At 36.5% G+C, this 21,783-nt stretch overlaps 1 pseudogene; it reads right to left on the reverse strand.

Annotated features, from left to right (window-relative positions):
• Positions 1-20,157: 20,157 nt before the first annotated feature.
• Positions 20,158-21,085, reverse strand: LOC112809859 (olfactory receptor 2L8-like; annotated as a pseudogene).
• Positions 21,086-21,783: the final 698 nt, after the last annotated feature.

Below are 21,783 nucleotides of genomic sequence, written 5' to 3' on the forward strand. Positions count from 1 at the left end.
TTATGAGCAAAGAATGAATCATGGAACACTACACCAAAACAAATTATGTAATATATGGTGATTAACATAACAATAAAAAATAAAACAAAAAGAAATGTTGATGGGACTTTAAAGTGGAAAACAAAAGGAAAAAAATGATAAGTGAAAACAAAAATACAGTAAAGTAATATTCACTTATAAAGCTAGAATGAAGGGTAAAACAAAAAAGGAGCAATATTAATTATATTTTAAAAAATAGTTAAGGGAGACTCACAGAATAAAAGTATGCAGAATATACATAAAACATGAAGAGAGTGGTAAAAATAAAGTTCCCTTAGAAAGTGTTGGAACTTAAGTGACCCTAAACTCAATATAGATGGCTATATTTTAATATTATATGTGAATCCCGTGGTAACCCGAAACCAAAACCTACAATATATACACAAAATACAAGTAGAAAAAGAGCCAGGAATAACACACACACACACACACACACACACACACACACACACACACAGTCATCCATCACAAGGAAAGAGAGCAAGAGAAGAAAGAAACAGAAAAGAACTACAAAAACAATCAAAAAGAAATGAACAAAATAGCAATAATATACTTATAAGTATTCACTTTAAATGTAAATAGTCTCAACACTCCATTCAAAATACATAGGGCAGGGGCACCTGGGTGACTTAGTGGTTAAGCCACTGCCTTCGGCTTGGGTCATGATCCTGGGGTCCTGGGATCGAGCCCCACACCGGGCTCCCTGCTCTGCAGGAGGCCTGTTTCTCCCTCTCCCACTCTCCCTGCTTGTGTTCCCTCTCTCGCTGCGTGTCTCTCTGTCAAAGAAATAAATAAAATCTTTAAAAAAAACACACAGGGAAACTAAATGGATTAAAAAAAAAAAGACCCAACTATACTGCCTAATGATACTCATTGCAGACCTAAAAGCACTAACAGATTAAATTGAAAGTGAAGGGATGGACTGTATTATCTCTTTTTTGGGTGTTGAGTTTGATAAGTTCTTTATCAATTTCGGATACTAGCTCTTCATCTGATAAGACATTTGCAAATATCTTCTCCCATTCTGTAGGTTGTCTTTTGGTTTTGTCGACTGTTTCCTTTGCTGTCAAAAGCTTTCTATCTTGATGAAGTCCCAGTAGTTCATTTTTGCTTTTGTTTCCCTTGCCTTTGGAGACACGTCTAGCACAAAGTTGCTGTGACCAGGTGAAAAAGGTTGCTGCCTATGTTCTTCTCTAGGATTTTGATGGATTCCTGTCTCACACTGAGGTGTTTCATCCATCTTGAGTTTATTTTTATGTATGGTGTAAGAAAATACCAAAGAAGACATACAAATGGCCAACAGATACATGAAAAAAAAATGTTCAACATCACTTGGCATCAGGGAAATACACATCAAAACCACAATGAGATACCACCTCACATCAGTCAGAATGGATAAAATTAACAAGTCAGTAAACAACAAATGTTGGCAAGGATGCAGAAAAAGGAGAACCCTCTCACACTGTTGGTGGGAATGCAAGCTGATAAAGCCATTCCAGAAAACAGCATGGAAATTCCTCAAAAGTTAAAAATAGAATTAACCTATGACCCAGCAATTGCACTACTAGGTATTTACCCAAAGGATACAAATGTAGTGGTCCCAAGGGGTACCTGTACCCCAGTGTTTATAGCAGTAGTGTCGACAATAGCCAAACTATGGAAAAAGCCCAGATGTCCATTAACAGATTAATGGATAAGGAAGGAGTGGTACACACACACTCACACACACACACACGCACACACACACACACACACACCCACCACACACACCCTGGAATATTACTCACCCATCAAAAAAAGAAATCTTACCATTTGCATGATATGGATGGAACTAGAAGGTATTATGCTAATCAAAATAAGTCAGTCAGAGAAAGCCATTTATATGATTTCACTCATACATGGAATTTAAGAAACAAAACAGGATCATAGGGGAAGGGAAGGAAAAAATAAAATAAGATGAAATCAGTGAGGGAGAGAAACCATAGAAGATTCTTAACTTTAGGAAACAAACTGAGGGTTGCTGGAGGGAATGAGGTAACTGGGTGATGGGCATTAGGAGGGCACATGATGTAATGAGCACTGGGTGTTTTATACAACTGATGAATCACTGAACTCTACCTCTGACACTAATAATACTATATGTTAATATATATGTTAATTGAATTAAAATTAAATTAAATTTTAAAAAGGGAAGGGGTGGAAAAGATATTCCATGAAAATGGAAATATTAAAAAAACCCACAAAACTCGAGTAACAATGTCCATCAGACAATAGAGATTATAAACAAAGACTATGACAAGAGAAAAGGAGAATATTACACAATAATAAAGGAATCAGTCCAACAGGAGGCTATAACAATTATAAACATCTATGTACCCAACATTGGTGTTCCCCAAAACATAAAGCAAATAAATATACCTAAATATATAAAGCAAATATTAACTGGCATTATGGGAAAAATTAATAGTAATATAAAATTTGTAGGCAACTTTCACACCCCACTTACATCAATGGATAGATTATTTGAGGAAATAAATAAGGAAAATGTATTTGAAAAAAATAGATTGACTTAACAGATATACAGAACATTCTATACAGAAATAACAGAATATACACTTTTTCAAGTGCACATGAAACATACTCCAGGACAGATTACATACTCCAGGACAGATTACAGATTTCTGGGATGCAAGAATGTAATGGTTCAATATCCACAAATCAATCATATGGCACAACATATTAGTAAAGAATGAAAAACAGGTCACCTCAAAAGATGCAGAAAAAGCATTTGACAAAATTCAACATCCATTTATGATAACAATTTTCAAAAAAAAAGTTTAGAGAAAATATACCTCAACATAATAAAATACATACAATAAACCCACAGGTAACATCATACTCAATGTTGAAAAATTGAGAGCTTTATTTCCCTAAGATCAAGAACAGGACAAAGATATCCCACTTTTATTGGACATAATACTAGAAGTCTTAGCTATAGCAGACAAAAATAATAATGCATATATTTACATATATGCTTATATTGTATATTTGAAATTTTTCATGTTTCTTGAGGTAGGTTTTTATTGCTATAAGCTTCCTTCCTTGAACTACTTTTGCTGCACCCTAAAGATTTTGAACCATTGTGTTCTCATTTTCATTTGTCTTTATGTATTTTTTTAAAATTCCTCTTTGATTTATTTTTTGATCCAATTATTTACTAACTTATTGTTTAGCCTCCATGTATTTGTGTGTGGGTGGGGTTGGTTTGTTTTTGCCTTGTAATTGATTTCTAATTTTATGCCATTTTAATTAAGGAAAAGGAAAAAGTTGACTATTTGCAGATGACATGAGCTATATGAAGAAAACTCTAAAAACTCTACCAAAAATATTAGATGAAATATATGAATTAATAAAATTCAACACCCAAAAAACAAATTATCCAATTAAGAAATGAGAAGAACACATGAATAGAAATTTTTCCAAAGAGGAAATACTGATGGCTAACAGACAGAAAAGATTCTTAACATAACTTATTATCAGTGATATGCAAACCAAAGTCCTAATGAGATTTTTTTTTTTGCCACATGTAATTGCCACACCTCTCAGAATGGCAATCACCAAAAAGACAAGAGATAACTGATATTATTGAGAATTGGAAGAAGTAGGAATTTTGTTCACTTCTGGTGTGTAGGTAAGTTGGTACAGCTACTGTGGAAAAGTATGGAGTTTCCTCAAAAAATTAAAAAGAGAAATGTCATATGATCCAGTAATTCCACTCCTGGGTATTTACCCAAAGAAAACAAAACCACTAATTAAAAAAAAATATGTACACCCCTATTTAATGTGGCATTATTTACAATACCAAGATTTGAAGCAACGTAAGTGCCCACCAATAGATAAATGGACAAAGAAGATATGGTATGGAGATATAATAGGATATTACTTAGCCATAAAGAGGATGACATTTTGCCATCTGTGACAAAATGAACGGACCTAAAGGGTATTGTACTAAGTGAAATGTCAAACAGAAAAAGAAAAATATCATACAATTTCACTTATATTTGAATATAATACAAATACAGAGAATAACCTGGTTGTTGGAAAGAAGGGGAGTGGAGAATGGGTAAAAAGAGGGGAAGAGGAGTGAGAGATACTGGTTTTTAATTATAGAATAAATTAGACAGTTATGAAAGGTACAGCCTAAGGAATAGAGTTAATGGTATTGTAATGATATTGTATGTTGACAGATGGTAGCTACACTTGTGGTGAGCATAACATAACATATAGATTTATCAAATCACTATGTTGTATATCTGAAGCTACTGTAACATTGTGTGTCAAGTACACTTCAATACAAATATAATAATAATAATGACAAGAAGAAAAATAAACCCCACTCTGTGTCCCCAAAATGCAAGATTAAGGTGGTAAACACTTTCATAAAAATATTTTGAAGACATGTATAAAATTATAAAAGAAAATATTTTCATATTAACTTACCATGATATTGATGTATTTCTAGCTTTTATAAATTAGCATACATGTGGTGAGATATGTTTTATTAATAAATCAGGAGTCAACATAGAAAGTGTTTTCACTTTCCACATATTTTTATCTAAATTGTATGCAATCACATTCTAAATCCTAAAATATTTGGAGGACATTTTTAGAATTACTTTTTTTCTAATAATTATGTGTAAAAGAAATGGCTAAGCATAACAAAGACATGCTTCCAGGTGCAATTGTTTTGAATGTAGAATTAATATCCATTAAGCAAGATCTGAACATATGAAGAAAAAAGAGCAACTCAATGATGGTTAACAGACAATGGTCCATACATATATCAAACCATCATGTATCTTAACTCTTATATATGCACAATTTTTATCTCTCAATTATACCTCAATAAAGCTGGGGGAAGATAAACATAAGCATGTCTAAATGACCTAGAGCTTCCACTCCTGCATTCATTCCAAAAGAAATTCTTCCATATAATTTCCAGAAGACATGTTCAAAAACATTGATAGCAGTAGAAGTTGTAACAGCTAGATGTGACAATATTCATATATACTCATTAACAAAATTGTGTAAGTAGATGTGTAAGTAAATCTATGTTATCAGAAGTGGTAAAAAATACTACACTGGGGGTGACAGAGAATAAAAACACAGGAGTGGCTTTTGAGGTACTGGTCATGTCTATTACCCAATCAATGTACCAGTTGCAGTGGTTCCAATTTGTGAAAATTTATCGAGTGTATATCATATTTCAATAGTATTTTTAAACATTTTTATTTAAATTCAATTAATTAACATATAATGTATTACTGGTTTCAGAGGTACAGGCCTGTGATTCATCAGTGTTATATAATACCCAGTGCTTAATACATTACATGTCCTCTTTCAGTAGCATTTTTAAAAATATTTTATTTATTTATTTGAGAGAGAGAGAGCAGGAGCAGGGGGAGCGGCAGAGGAAGAGGGAGAAGTAGACTCCCCACTGAGCAGGGAGCACAATGCCATGAGGGGCTTAATCCCAGGACCCTGGGATCATGACCTTAACCAACTGAGCCACCCAGGCGACACTCAGTAGTATTATTTGAAAGGGAAAAAAACAAACAGTAGTCGTCCATGGAGACATAGTAAATATATATATATATATATTATGATGACATGATTATTAGTAGGTATTTTGAAATTTATGAGAGCAGAGAGGAAGGAATAGCTTCCTTATGTAAATGACACCAGACCTCAAACTTGAGAACATTGAAAACTATGAATTATTTTATCAAAGAAATTTATGGAAGAATAGTGGATCATAAACTGAAGATACAAGCAACTGTGTACTTGATATAATTGTGATGTTTAAACTTCTTCAGAGAACTGCATTCACTTTAATGTGAAGATAACATAAAGTTAGGTAGTAGTACCAGTTGAGACCTGATTTGTGAACTTGGATGTGATCTATTCTGGAGAATATTCCATGGGCACTAGAGAAGAATGTGTATTCTGTTGCTATGGGATGGAATGTTCTGAATATATCTGTGAAGTCCGTTTGGTCCAGTGTGTCATTTAAAGTCTTTATTTCCTTGTTGATCCTTTGCTAAGATGATCGGTCCATTTCAGTGAGGGGGGTGTTAAAGACCCCTACTATTATTGTATCGTTGTGAATGTGTTTCTTTGCTTTTGTTATTAATTGTCTTATATAATTGGCGGCTCCCATGTTAGGGGCATAGATATTTACAATTCTTAGATCTTCTTGTTGGATAGACCCTTTAAATATTATATAGTGTCCTTCAACATCTTTTATTATAATCTTTGCTTTAAAATCTAATTTGTCTGATATAAGGATTGCCACATCAGCTTTCTTTTGGTGTCCATTACCATGGTAAATTGTTTTCCACCCCCTCACTTTCAATCTGGAGGTGTCTTTGGGTCTAAAATAAGTCTTTTGCAGACAGCATATCAATGGGTTTTTTTTTTTTATCCAATCTGATACCCTGTGTCTTTTGATTGGGGCATTGAGCCCATTTATATTCAGGGTAACTATTGAAAGATATGAATTCAGTGCCATTGTATTACCTGTAAGGTGACTGTTACTGTATATTGTCTGTGTTCCTTTCTGGTCTACGTTACTTTCAGGCTTTCTCTTTGCTTAGAGGACCCCTTTCAATATTTCTTGTAGGGCTGGTTTCGTGTTTGCAAATTCCTTTAGTTTTTGTTTTTCCTGGAAGCTTTTCATCTCTCTTTCTATTTTCAGTGAAAGCCTAGCTGGATATAGTATTCTTGCTTGCATATTTTTCTCATTTAGTGCTCTGAATATATCATGCCAGTCCTTTCTGACCTGCCAGATATTTATGGATAGGTCTGCTGAGAACCATATAATCCTCTCAATAGATGCAGAGAAAGCATTTGACAAAGTACAGCATTCTTTTTGATCAAAACTCTTCAGAGTATAGGGATAGAGGGTACATACCTCAGTATCATAAAAGCGATTTATGAAAAAAACACAGTGAATATCATTCTTAATGGGGAAAAACTGAGAGCTTTCCCCCTAAGGTCAGGAACGTGGCAGGGATGTCCAATCACCACTGGTATTCAACATAGTATTAGAAGTCCTAGCCACAGCAATCAGACAACAAAAAGAAATAAAAGGCATCTGAATCGACACAGAAGTCAAACTCTCACTGCAGATGATATGATACTTTATGTGGAAAATCCAAAAGACTCCACCCCAAAAGTGCTAAAACTCATACAGGAATTCAGGCAAGTGGCAGGATATAAAATCAATGCACAGAAATCAGTGGCATTCCTATACACCAACAACAAGACAGAAGAAAGAGAAATGAAGGAGTCGGTCCCATTTACAAGTGCACCCAAAACCATAAGATACCTAGGAATAAATTCAACTAAAGAGACAAAGGAAATGTACTCAGAAAACTATAAAATACTCATGAAAGAAATTGAGGAAGACACAAAGAAATGGAAAAACGTTCTATGCTCATGGATTGGAAGAACAGATATTGTGAAGATGTAAATGCTACCTAGAGCAATCTACACATTTAATGTAATCCTTATCAAAATACCATCCACTTTTTTCAAATAAATGGAACAAATAATCCTAAAATTTGTATGGAACCAGAAAAGACCCTGAATAGCCAGAGGAATGTTGAAAAGGAAAAGCAAAGCTAGCAGCATCACAATTCCAGACTTCCAGCTCTATTACAAAGCTGTCATCATCAAGACAGTATGGTCCTGGCACAAAAACAGACACATAGATCAATGGAACAGAATAGAGAGCCCAGAAATGGGCCCTCAACTCTATGGTCAACTCATCTTCGACAAAGCAGAAAGAATGTCCAATGGAAAAAAGACAGTCTCTTCAACAAATGGTGTTGGGAAAATTGGACAGCCCCATGCAGAATAATGAAACTGGATCATTTCCTTACACCACACACAAATATGGACTCAAAATGGGGGCGGAGCAAGATGGCGGAGGAGTAGGAGAACTGGATTTCGTCTGGTCTCAGGAATTCAGGTGGATAGGGATCAAACCATTATGAACACCTACGAACTCAACAGGAGATCGAAGAAAAGAATAGCAACAACTCTCTGAACAGAAAAGTGACCACTTTCTGGAAGGTAGGACGTGTGGAGAAGTGAATCGGAGGCAATGGTTGGAAGGATACACTGCGGGGGAGGGGGCTCCGTGACCACTTCTGGCAAGTGACAGAGCAGCGGAGCACAAAATCGGAACTTTTAGAAGTCGGATCCACTGAAGGACTTCGCTCCAGTGGCTAAGGGGGAGGTGGAACCTTCACGGGACAGTGTGGTCTCAGGACCCTCAAGGTCACAGAAAGACCGGGGGTGCCTGAGGACAGCAGAGCTCCTAGATATCAGAGAAGGGAAGCCAGCTGCAGAGACGGAGCCGAGAAGCGGGCTCTCAGCTCAGGGTTGCCATAAAGTGTGATCAACGACACAGTCAGGCCACTGCTCCTCCAACAGGGACCCAAAAAGTGGCAGATCCAGGGAGACTTCCCTTCCTCCCCTGGGAAGAGTGGCACGGGAGCGCACGACAGGGATCTGCTAGGTGTGGAGACTCTACATGGGGTCGGGTGCCAGAGATAGAAATGCTCGGTCACAGGCCGGGTGAGCATGGAGTGCTGCTGGAGAACTGGGAGACGGGAGTGATTGACTGCTTTTCTCTGGGGGCACACTGAGGAGCGGGGCCCCGAATTCTTGCCTCCTCTGGGCCCGAGATTGGGAGGCCATCATTTTCACTCTCATCCTCCAAAGCTGTACTGAAAGCTTGCAGGGAACAAAAGCTCCCAAGAGCAAACCGGAGCAGATTACTTAGCCCGGACCAGCAAGGGCGGGGCAATTCCAACTCCAGCAAAGACATTTGGGAACCACGGCAAAAGGCACCTCCCCCAGAAGATCAGCAAGAACAGCCAGCTAAGACCAAGTTTACCGATGAAGGAGAATGGCAGAACGTCAGCACTAGGGGAATACTGCACATAGAACTCATGGCTTTTTTACCATGATTCTTTAGTCTTTCAAAGTTAATTTTTTTAACTCATTTTTTTTTAATTTTTCTTTTTCCCCCTTTCAACCAACATCTTGCCAATCCCTTTTTTAAAAAAACATTTTTATTTTTCATTTTTAGAGTCATATTCTATCCCTTCATAGTAGTTACCTTTATTTTTGGCATATATATATAAGTTGTTCTCTATTCAATTTTGACAGTTTCTTCTAACAGATCAAAATACACCCTAAATCTCTAGTGTATGGCTTTGTTCTAGTCTCCTTCCTGATCACATTCTCTCCCCCCTTTTTTTCCTTTCTTCCTTTTTTTTTTAAATCTTCTTCTTTCTTTTTTCAAACAACTTATCTATTCCTTTTACAAATTTTTTTATAATTTTCATCTTTACAGACATATTCCATCCCTTCATCGTATCAGCCCTTATTTTCTACATATATAAGTCTTTTTTTTCTTAAAAATTTGGGAGGCACTTTCTTCTAACAGACCAAAATACACCCACAATCTAGTGTGTGGCACTGATTTATGCACCAGCCTGATCATATTTGATCATATTCTGTTTTTGTTTTGTTTTGTTTTGTTCTGTTTTTGTTTGTTTTTATCTTTATCTTTTTTCTCTCTCTTTCTTTTTTCTTTCTTTCCCTTTCTTTTCCCCTGGTTTCTGGTCCTTTCTGATTTGTTTAGAGTGTATTTTCTGGGGATGTTTACACTGGTAGCATTTTGTTCTCTCATTCATCTGTTCTCCTCTGGACAAAATGACAAGATGGGAAAAATCACCTCAACAAAAAGAACAAGAGGTAGTACCATCTGCCAGGGACCAACTCAATACGGACATTAGTACGATGTCGGACCTAGAGTTCAGAATCACGATTTTAAAGATACTAGCTGGGCTTGAAAAAGCATGGAAATTATTAGAGAAATCCTTTCTGGAGAAATGAAAGAAATAAAATCTAACCAAGTCGAAAGCAAAAGGGCTATCAATGAGGTGCAATAAGAAATGAGGGCACTAACTGCTAGGATAAATGAGGCAGAAGGGAGAATCAGCGATATAGAAGACCAAATGATGGAAAATAAACAAGCTGAGAAAAAGAGACATAAACAACTATTGGATCACAAGGGCAGAATTCGAGAGATAAGTGATACCATAAGACAAAACAACATTAGAATAATTGGGATCCCAGCAGAAGAAGAAGGAGAGAGAGTAGCAGAAGGTATATTGGAGCAAATTATAAGAAAGAACTTCCCTAATGTGAGGAAGGAAACAGGCATCAAAATCCAGGAGGCACAGGGAACTGCTCTCAAAATCAATAAAAATATATCAACACCCCAACACCTAATGGGAAAACTTATGAGTCTCAGAGACAAAGAGAAAATCCTGAAAGCAGCTCAGGAGAAGAGATATGTAACCTACAATGGTAGAAATATTAGATTGGCAACAGACCTATCCACAGAGACCTGGCAGGCCAGAAAAGACTGGCATGATACCTTCAGAGCACCAAACGAGAAAAATATGCAGCCAAGAATTCTATATCCAGCTAGGCTGTCATTGAAAATAGAAGGAGAGATAAAAAGCTTCCAGGAAAACAAAAATAAAGGAATTTGCAAATAAAAAACAAGCCTTACAAGAAATATTGAAAGGGGTCCTCTAAGCAAAGAGAGAGCCTAAAATTAACAGGACCAGAAAGGAACAAAGAAATATACAGTAACAGTCACCTTACAGGCAAAACAATGGCATTGAATACATATCTTTCAATAGTTACCCTGAATGTAAACGGGCTCAATGCCCCAATCAAAAGACACAGGCTATCATTTTGGATTAAAAAATAAGACCCATCGATATGTTGTCTGCAAGAGACTCATTTTAGACCCAAAGACACCCCCAGATTGAAAGTGAGGGGGTGGATTTCCATTTACCATGCTAATAGACACCAAGAGAAAGCTGGGGTGGCAATCCTTACATCAGACAAATTATATTTTAAATCAAAGATTGTAATTAGAGATGAGGAAAGACACTATATCCTACTTAAAGTGTCTTTCCATCAGGAAGATATAACAATTGTAAATATCTATGACCCTAACATGGGAGAAGCCAATTATATAAGCCAATTAATAGCAAAAGCAAAAAACACACTGACAACAATACAATAATAGTGAGGGACATTAACACCTCGCTCTCTGAAAAGGACAGATCATCTAAGCAAAAGATCATCAAGGAAATAAAGACTTTAAATGACATACTGGACCAATGGAATCACAGACATTTTCAGAATATTCCATCCCAAAGCAACGGAACACAAATTCTTCTCTAGTCCCCATGGAACATTCTCCAGAATAGATCACATCCTAGGTCACAAATCAGGTCTCAAACGGTCCCAAATTTTGAGATTATTCCCTGCATATTTTCAGACCATAATGCTTTGAAACTAGAACTCAATCACAAGAGGAAAGTCACAAAGAACTCAAATATATGGAAGCTAAAGAGTAACCTACTAAAGAATGAATGGATCAACCAGGAAATTAAAGAAGAATTTAAAAAATTTATGGATACCAATGAAAATGAAAACACAACTGTTCAAAATCTTTGGGATGCAGCAAAGCCAGTCCTGAGAGGAAAGTATATAGCAATACAAGCCTTTCTCAAGAAACAAGAAAGGTCTCAAATACACAACCTAACCCTACACCTAAAGGAGCTAGAGAAAAAAACAGCAAATAAAGCCTAAACCCAGCAGGAGAGGAGAAATAATAAAGATCAGAGCCGAAATCAATGAAACGGAAACCAAAAGAACAGTAGAACAGATCAATGAAACTAGGAGCTGGTTCTTTGAAAGAATTAACAAGATTGATAAACCCTGGCCATTCTTATCAAAAAGAAAAGGAAATGACCTAAATCAACAAAATCATGAATGAAAGAGGAGAGATCACAACCAACAAAGAAATACAATTAGAAGAACATATTATGAACAACTATACCCAGCAAATTAGATTATCTGCAAGAAATGGATGCATTCCTAGAGATGTATCCACTACCAAAACTGAGCCAGGAAGAAATAGAAGACCTGAAAAGACGTATAACCACTAAGAAAATTGAAGCAGTCACCAAAAATCTCCCAACAAACAGACGCCCAGGGCCAGATGTCTTCCCAGAGGAATTCTACCAACATTTAAAGAAGAATTAATACCTATTCTCCTGAAACTATTCCAAAAAGTAGAAATGGAAGGAAAACTTTCAAACTCATTTTATGGGGCAAACATTACCTTGATCCCCAAACCTGACAAAGACCCCATCAAAAAGGAGAATTACAGACCAATATCCTTGATGAACATGGATGCAAAAATTCTCACCAAAATACTAGCCAATAGGATCCAACAGTACATTAAAGGGATTATTTCCCACGACCAAGTGGGATTTATCCCTGGGCTGCAAGGTTGGTTCAACATCCGCAAATCAATCAACCTGATCGAATACATTAACAAAAGAAAGAACAAGAACCATATGATCCTCTCAATAGATGCAGAAAAAGCATTTGACAAAGTACAGCATCCTTTCTTGATCAAAACTCTTCAGAATATAGGGATAGAGCATACATACTTCAATATCATAAAAGCCATCTATGAAAAACCTACGTGAACATCATTCTTAATGGGGAAAACCTGAGAGCTTTCCCCCTAAGGTCAGGAACGCGGCAGGGATGTCCACTCTCACCACTGGTATTCAACATAGTATTAGAAGTCCTAGCCACAGCAATCAGACAACAAAAAGAAATCAAAGGCATCCAAATTGGCAAAGAAGAAATCAAACTCTCACTCTTTGCAGATGATATGATACTTTATGTGGAAAACCCAAAAGACTCCACCCCAAAACTTCTAGAACTCATACAGGAATTCAGTGAAGTGACAGGATATAATATCAATGCACAGAAATCAGTGGCATTTCTATACACCAACAGCAAGACAGAAGAAAATGAAATGAAGGAGTCGATTTCCTTTACCATTGCACCCAAAACCATCTGATACCTAGGACAAAATCTAACTGAAGAGGCAAAGGATCTGCACTCAGAAAACTATAAAATACTCATGAAAGAATTTGAGGAAGACACAAAGAAATGGAATAACGTTCCATGCTTATGGATTGGAAGAACAAATATTGTGACGATGTCAATACTACCTGGAGCAATCTACACATTCAATGCAATCCCCATCAAAATACCATTCACTTTTTTCAAGGAAATGGATCAAATCATCCTAAAATTTGTATGGAACCAGAAGAGACCCCGAATAGCCAGAGGAATGTTGAAAAGGAAAAGCAAAGCTGGCGGCATCACAATTCCGGACTTCCAGCTCTATTACAAAGCTGTCATCATCAAGACAGTATGGTACTGGCACAAAAACAGACACATAGATCAATGGAACAGAATAGAGAGCCCAGAAATGGTACCTCAACTCTATGGTCAACTAATCTTTGACAAAGCAGGAAAGAATGGTTAATAGAAAAAAGACAGTCTCTTCAACAAATGGTGTTGGGAAAATTGGACAGCCACATGCAGAAGAATGAAACTGGACCATTTCCTTACACCACACACAAAAATAGACTCAAAATGGATGAACGACCTAAATGTGAGACAGGAGTCCATCAAAATCCTAAGGGAGAACACAGGCAGCAAGCTCTTCGACCTCAGCCATAGCAACTTCTTCCTGGAAACATTGCCAAAGGCAAGGGAAGCAAGGGCAAAAATGAACTATTGTGATTTCATCAAGATAAAAAGCTTTTGCACAGCAAAAGAAACTGAACAAAACCAAAAGACAACAGACAGAATGGGAGAAGATATTTTTAAATGACATATCAGATAAAGGGCTAGTATCCAAAATATATAAAGACCTTATCAAACTCAACACCCAAAGAACAAATGATCCCATCAAGAAATGGGTAGAATACATGAACAGACATTTTTCCAAAGCGGACATCCAAATTGCCAACAGACACATGAAAAAGTGCTCAACATCGCTCGGCATCAGGGAAATCCAAATCAAAACCTCAATGAGATATTACCTCACACCAGTCAGAATGGCCAAAATTAACAAGTCAGGAAATGACAGATGTTGGCGGGAATGCAGATAAAGGGGAACCCTCCTACACTGTTGTTGGGAATGCAAGCAGGTGCAACCACTCTGGAAAACAGTATGGAGGTTCCTCAAAAAGTTGAAAATAGAGCTACCCTACGACCCAGCAATTGCAGTATTGTGTATTTACCCCAAAGATACAAATGTAGGGAATGAAGGGGTACGTGTACCCCAATGTTTATAACAGCAATGTCCACAATAACCAAACCATGGAAAGAGCCAGAATGTCCATGAACAGATGAATGCATAAAGAAGAATTGGTATATTTATACAATGGGATATTATGCAGTCATCAAAAGGAATGAGATCTTGTCATTTGCAATGACGTGGATGGAACTGGAGGGTGTTATGCTGAGTGAAATAAGTCAATCAGACAAAGACATATATCATATGACCTCACTGATATCAGGAATTCTTAATCTCAGGAAACAAATTGAGGGTTGCTGTAGTGGGTGGGGTGGGACCGATTGGGTGGCTGGGTGATAGACTTTGGGGAGGCTATGTGCTATGGTGAGTGCTGTGCATTGTGCAAGACTGTTGAATCACAGATCTGTACCTTTGAAACAAATAATGCAATAGATGTTAAGAAAAAATAAAAGTAAAAAAGAAGAAGATAGCAGGAGGGGAAGAATGAAGGGGGGGAATCAGAGGGGTAGATGAACCATGAGAGACGATGGGCTCTGAAAAACAAACTGAGGGTTCTAGAGGGGAGGAGGGTGGGGGATGGGTTAGCCTGGTGATGGGTATTAAAGGGCACATTATGCGTGGAGTACTGGGTGTTATGCACAAACATTGAATCATGGAACACTACATCAAAAACTAATGATGTATTATATGGTGACAAACATAACAATATAAAAAATTAAAGGAAAAAAACTAATGATGTAATGTATATGGTGATTATCATAACAATAAAAAATTAAAGGGAATAATATTTTTAAAAAGTACCAATAAAACCCAATAATTTCATGTATGGTGAGTAACATAACCTAATAAAATTAAAAAAAAAGATAAAATGTACTCAAAATGGATGAAAGACCTAAATGTGAGAAAGGAGTCCATCAAAATCCTAGAGGAGAAAACAGACAGCAATCTCTTCAACCTCAGCCGCAGGAACTTCTTCCTAGAAACATCACCAAAGGCAAAGGGAGCAAGGGCAAAAATGAACTATTGGGATTTCATCCAGATAAAAAGCTTTTGCACAGCCAAAGAAACAGTCAACAAACCAAAAGACACCAACAGAATGGGAGAAGTTATTTGCAAATGACATATCAGATAAAGTGCTAGTATCCAAAATCTATAAAGAACTTATGAAACTCAACACCCAAAGAACAAATAATCCAATCAAGAAATGGGCAGAAGATATGAACAGACATTTTCCCAAAGAAGGCATCCAAATGGGCAACAGACACATGAAAAAGTGCTCAACATCGCTCGACATCAGGGAAATCCAAATCAAAACCTCAATGAGATATCACTTCACACCAGCTAGAATGGTGAAAATTAACAAGTCAGGAAATGACAGATGTTGGCAGGGTTGTGGAGAACGGGTAACCCTCCTACGCTGTTGGTGGGAATGCAAGCTGGTGCAGCCACTCTGGAAAACAGTATGGAGTTTCCTCAAAAAGTTGAAAATAGAGCCACCATAAGACCCAACAATTGGGGTATTTACCCCAAAGATACAAATGTAGGGATCCAGGGTTCCTGGGTGGCTCAGATGGTTAAGCGTCTGCCTTCGGCTCAGGTCATGATCCTGGGGTCCTGGGATCGAGTCCCGCATTGGGCTCCCTGCTCCTTGGGAGCCTGCTTCTCCCTCTGCCTCTCTCTCTCTCTCTCTCTGTCTCTCATAAATAAATAAATAAAATCTTTAAAAAATATTAAAAAAAAAATGTAGGGATCCAAAGGGGTACGTGCATCCTGATGTTTATAGTGGCAATGTCCACAGTACCTAAATTGGAATGTGCCAAGATGTCCATCAACAGATGAATGGATAAAGAAGTTGTATATATATACAATGGAATACTATGCAGCCATCAAAAGAATGACATCTTGCCATTTGCAATGACATGGATGGAACTGGAGGGTATTATGCTGAGCGAAATAAGTCAATCAGAGAAAGACTTGTATTATATGATCTTACTGTTATGAGGCATTTTTAATCTCAGGAAACAAACTGAATGTTACTGGAGTGGTGGGCAATGTGAGCGATGGGATGGCTGGGTGATAGACATTGGGGAGGGTATGTGCTATGGTGAGTGCTGTGAATTGTGTAAGACTGATGAATCACGGTCCTGTACCTCTGAAACAAATAATACATTATATGTAAAAAAAAAAAAAAAAAGAAGATGATAGTGAGAATGGTAAAATGAAGGGGGGGCGGAATCCGAGCAGGAGACGAACCATGAGAGACTATGGACTCTGAGAAACAAACAGAGTTCTAGAGGGTTTGGGGATATGGGTTAGCCTTGTGATGGGTATTAAAAAGGGCCCATATTGAATGGGGAAAAAAAGTATCTACTTCTTGTTTTGTCTCTAGGAATAAAGTGTTGAAAGAAAAAAAAAAAAAAAAAGTTAATTAGTAGTTATGCTGTATGATCCTGCAAATGTAGGAATGTACCAGCTAAAGGAGAAAATTGCTTCTCATACTAAGGAAAATAACATCATCAATATATGTATTTTAGTTAGATAACTCCAGAGCAATTTCAAGTCATTTTAGATTTAAAGTAAGATCGAAGACAAACAGAGACTTGTGTTGGGAAACTACAGATAACACCATGATCTTCAGATTCCCATAATTTTGGAGGATAAATGAGAATGGCTAGTAGGATCCTCCCCAGGAAGCCACTGTTTCAAAAAATTTGAAAGATGCCTTTTTGAAGACAAAGATAGTGAGGACCTTTTCTGCATTGTTGCCACCACATTATCTTTATTTTTCAATTGTAGAGTTGGCTTTTCTACACAGCTCTTGGTCATATTATATCATCAAGCCCTAAAAGCATCAATGTTTGTACACTAATTTCACAAACTTTATGATTGTGTCTCATTCTTTCTCTCTCCTCTCTCTGTCTCTCTTTCTTCTCTTCCTTTCACTGTGTCTTTCCAAAAAGGCCAAGGTATTTTTTTGTAGTTTTATCAGAGCATGGAAACTAAATATTTACTTTTTTTAACCCTCATGTCTATTTTCCCAGACATTGTACCTAAAACAAATTTATCACATATACCTATATCTCACACATAATGGTCCCGTAAATAAAGGGTCACTTGACTCCTTAAGTGTTAAGCAGAAAGTCTACAACTCATTTATCATTATTTTTTTCTGAACTATCTTTTGACATTTCTTAAGGGGCAAACATTTCAATATCTATGGTAGAACTCAACTGTTAACTTCTCCACCTGACTTACAGCTATGGCCATGACATATTATCTACACTGTACATTAGATTCTTTTTTTGAAAGCTTTACTTTGGGAATGGGTCACTCAAAACAAAAACAAAAAACAGATAAAGTGCACAACCTCTAAATGAACATGAATGAAATGGAAAGAAATTCATGAAATTTTCAGGGGAATCCATCACATAGTCCTGAGGCTCAAATGGCACCCAGAACAGGTAATGGCAGTATCTTCACAGGACTCATTTTCAGGTTTTTGTTGGACCTTTTTTTTTTATGGTTCCACAGTTTTCAGACATGATTCACTTCCATATTTAGAGATTCTATAAGTCTTTCAAGTATTTTTAATATTACATTATCAGTTAAAATTGGACTAAATAAATCATGTCTTTTTCCAGTTAGGAATTCTAGCTGATAATATAAGATTCCAAGTCCTGTGATGGCACAATGGGTTAAGTATCCCACTTTTAATTTTGGTTAAGGCCATGATGTCAGGATTCTGGGATCAAGCCCTATGTGGGGCTCTGTGCTCAGCAGGGAGTCTGCTGGAGAGTCTCTTTCCCTCTCCCTCTGCCCTTCCCCTCATGTGTGCTTGCTCTCACTCTCAAATAAATAAATAAATATATATAAAAAAGAGAGAGAGCAAGAATGCCTGGGTGGCTCATTCAGTTCAGTATCTACCTTTGGCTCAGGTCATGATCCCAGAGTCCTAGGATTGAGTCCCCTGTCGGGCTTCTTGTTCAGTGGGGAGCCCGCTTCTTCCTCTGCCTGCTGCTAACCCTGCTTGTGCTCTCTTGACAAATTAAAAATAATAATAATAATAAATAAAAAGAGAGAGAGAGGATGAGGATCTGGAGTAAAGCAGTGATTCAGTGATTGAAGGAGAGAGATTATAAAATGCTCAAGAGGAAAAAAATTGAGAGAATTATATGATTGATTAGTTCATTGCACTGAAAGAACAAAATGCTTATATTCACTTGTAATTGTCTTATTGGCTCACCATTTTGTCTGAAATGTTTCTGTGTGTCCCTCACAATATATGAAATTCTTGGTAGGTATTTGGTCATTGTAGAGCATTTGTCTTTTTTATCCTTTAATATTTTCTTTTACATTTTTTTCAGATTTCTTCAAATTTAAGTTAAATGAGATAAGTCTCTCAACAAGAAGCAACTATTATGTTTTCCCACACTAATTTGACATTATCATTCAGTTACTTGTGTTGAAAAAATTCCACTTAATTTAAATTTGGAAAGAAGCAAGTTATAACCAAATATCATTCTATAAGTCAAGTGTTTAATCAGTAACGGCTCTATTAAATATTAAATGCTTAATTGACATAGTTATAAAATGTCCAAATTTACATAATCTTTTTATGTTTCTCCCATTGTTGATGGGATACAAATTGGCACAGTCATTACAGAAAACAGTATGGATGTTCCTCAAAAAATTAAAGATAGAACTACTATATGATCCAAAACCTCCACTTCTGGGTATATATCCAAAGAAAATGAAATCACTACTTTAAAGAAGCATCTACACTACCATGTATATTGCAGCACTATTCACAATAACCAAGACATAGGAACAACCTATGTATCCATCGGTGGATAAATGGATTAACAAGTGTCATAAATTTATATGCAATAGAATATTATTTAGCCTTGGATGGGGGGATATTTGTCACTGTGACAACATGGATGAATCTGTAGAACATCATGCTAAGTGATATAACCCAGACACATAAAGACAAGTACTACATGATCTCACTTATATGTGAAAGAAATGAAACCCTTAGTAGAAGACAGTACAGCTTTGTTTACGAGAGTCTGGGGTTTGGGAAAATAAGGAAATTTTACTCAATAATGCAAAGTTTCAGATATGCAGGATGAAAAAGTTCTGGAGCCCTAATATAGAATAAAATGACTATAGTTAACAATATTATATCACATACTTAAAGTTTGCTAAGAAAATAGTTCTTAACTGTTCTCAAACACACACAACACATAACTAGGTATGGTAATAGACACGTTAATTAGCTAAATTTTGGTGATGATTTTACAACATATATGTATATCAAATTATCACACTGCACACCATAATATATACAATTTTATTTGTCAATGATATGTCAATATAGCTTAAAAGTATAAATTATTATGCAAATAAATAAAATATTTGTTTCCAATTATGTTAGGTCTATCTTAAATTATTTGTTGTTCTTAGTCCTAATTTACTAATGTTGGTAAAAAGAAAAAGAAAAAGTATTATAGAACTGGTATGCTGAATGATACCATCAGTTTAGTCATTTTTCATTTTCTCTTTTACATATTAGCAAAATATATTTGCCACAAGTTAGTGGAAAATGCATTCTGTTTATATAGATGGAGAAAAAAATGTCACAAAGAAAAACAAAAGAATGCCTTAGAATAAAAAAAATTATGGGAAATCTCAATTTATTCAATCCTCTATATTAATTTATGTTCTTTCTCTCTGGGCATATAATTTTTTATCCTTCACAATGGTACACATTTGAGTCGACAAGTAACCAAAGCTTGGAAACTAATGTATATTGTCTACATTTTCACAGATCAGATTCTCTGAATCAATCGTCTCAGAGCTCCCATCACTTCCTTGTTTCTCAAGCTGTAGATGATCGGGTTCAGCATTGGGGTCAGGATGGTGTAGAAGACAGCAAGAATCTTGTCCTCTGTTGGAGGGATCTTGGGCATAGATAAGAATAAACAAAGGGTGCATAGTAGAAAGTCACCACAATGAGGTGGGCGCTGCAGGTTGAATAGGGCTTCTTCTTCCCTTCTGTTGATTGCATGTGGCAGATGGATGGAGAACCCGGCCATAGGAGCATGCAATACCAATGAAAGGAAACATAAGGTAGAGTATGGTGCTCACAAACACTGTGTACTCATAAACCCAGGTATCCATGCAGGCCAGATTCACCATCACTGGAACATCACAGAAGAAATGGTTGATAGCTCTAGACTGGCAATAAAGGGATATAGAGAATATATGCAGTGTGAGCACAGGAGTTGATTGAGCCCATTATCCAAGATCCTGTTATCATTAGCGCACACACTCTTTTGCTCATGCAAATGGCATAGTGGAGAGGAAAGCAAATAGCCACATAACGATCATAGGCCATAGAGGCCAATAGTAATTCTTCTTCATGAGCTAAAGTCAAGAAGAAGAAGCTCTGAACCCCACACCGAATGAAAGAAATAGACTTGCTTCCAAGGAGATAATTGGAATCCATTTTGGGGATATTGTGGAGATGTAGTTCAGGTCCATGAGGGAGAGCTGACTAAGTAGAAAATACATGGGTGTGTGGAGATGGGTGTCCAGGAGGATGAGAATGATCATGCACAGGTTGCCAAACAGAGCCATTAAGAAAATGAAAACAATGAGAATGAAGAACAGGCCAATTCTTGAACGTGGGAACAACCCCAATAAGATGAAATCAGTAGAAGTTTGATTGTAATTTTCCATGGAACATTAATTCAGTTTTTTTCTAAAAACAGACACAACAGTAAATTAATAAAAAAAACGACACTTTTTTGTCTCATTATTTTAGTCACACCATGATTTATTCATTGAACGTTGCAGTTTCTAAATAAAGAACAAACTTAACTATTTTGAAAAAAATCCTCAGTTTTGCTTCATAGATTAAATTTTGGTGAGGCAAACATCTGTGCCCAAAATATTTTCTAAAAATCTGTGAATTTGTAAGAATAATAGATTCCTCTAATAACTTCATTGGGATATAAATATTGCATTTCCTTACACAAATTCACTTATCTTCAAAGCAGAACTTACAAGTTAAATGAATGCATAGTAAATCAATGTAAATGCATAAATTATGGACCCATATTAGTACATTTTTCTACCCTTAGGGTATTTTTTCTTTTGTATTTAAATCGTAATAGCTCTGAAACTGTAGTAGCCTATTAGGTCATGGGCAGATCTGTATTCCCTTTTTGTGTTCTCAAAATTTTGGCACAACAGCTCCTTAGATGTCAATTGTCATTATTTGCTTCTTTGTTTCAGAAATCTATAATAAATCCGTATTGCCAAATAAAATTTATGTAAAGCCATTTTCTTCTGCCTCTTTACCCAACTTTTGAACGCTCAAATTAAAATAGACCCTTTCTCTGGGAATCTACAATCCAATTTCATTGTTGTTCTCA

The sequence above is a fragment of the Callorhinus ursinus genome, unplaced genomic scaffold (genome assembly GCF_003265705.2).
Source record: "Callorhinus ursinus isolate GAN/ISIS: 27379988/994484 unplaced genomic scaffold, GSC_fseal_2.0 scaffold105, whole genome shotgun sequence".
In the NCBI taxonomy this organism is placed as follows: domain Eukaryota; kingdom Metazoa; phylum Chordata; class Mammalia; order Carnivora; family Otariidae; genus Callorhinus; species Callorhinus ursinus.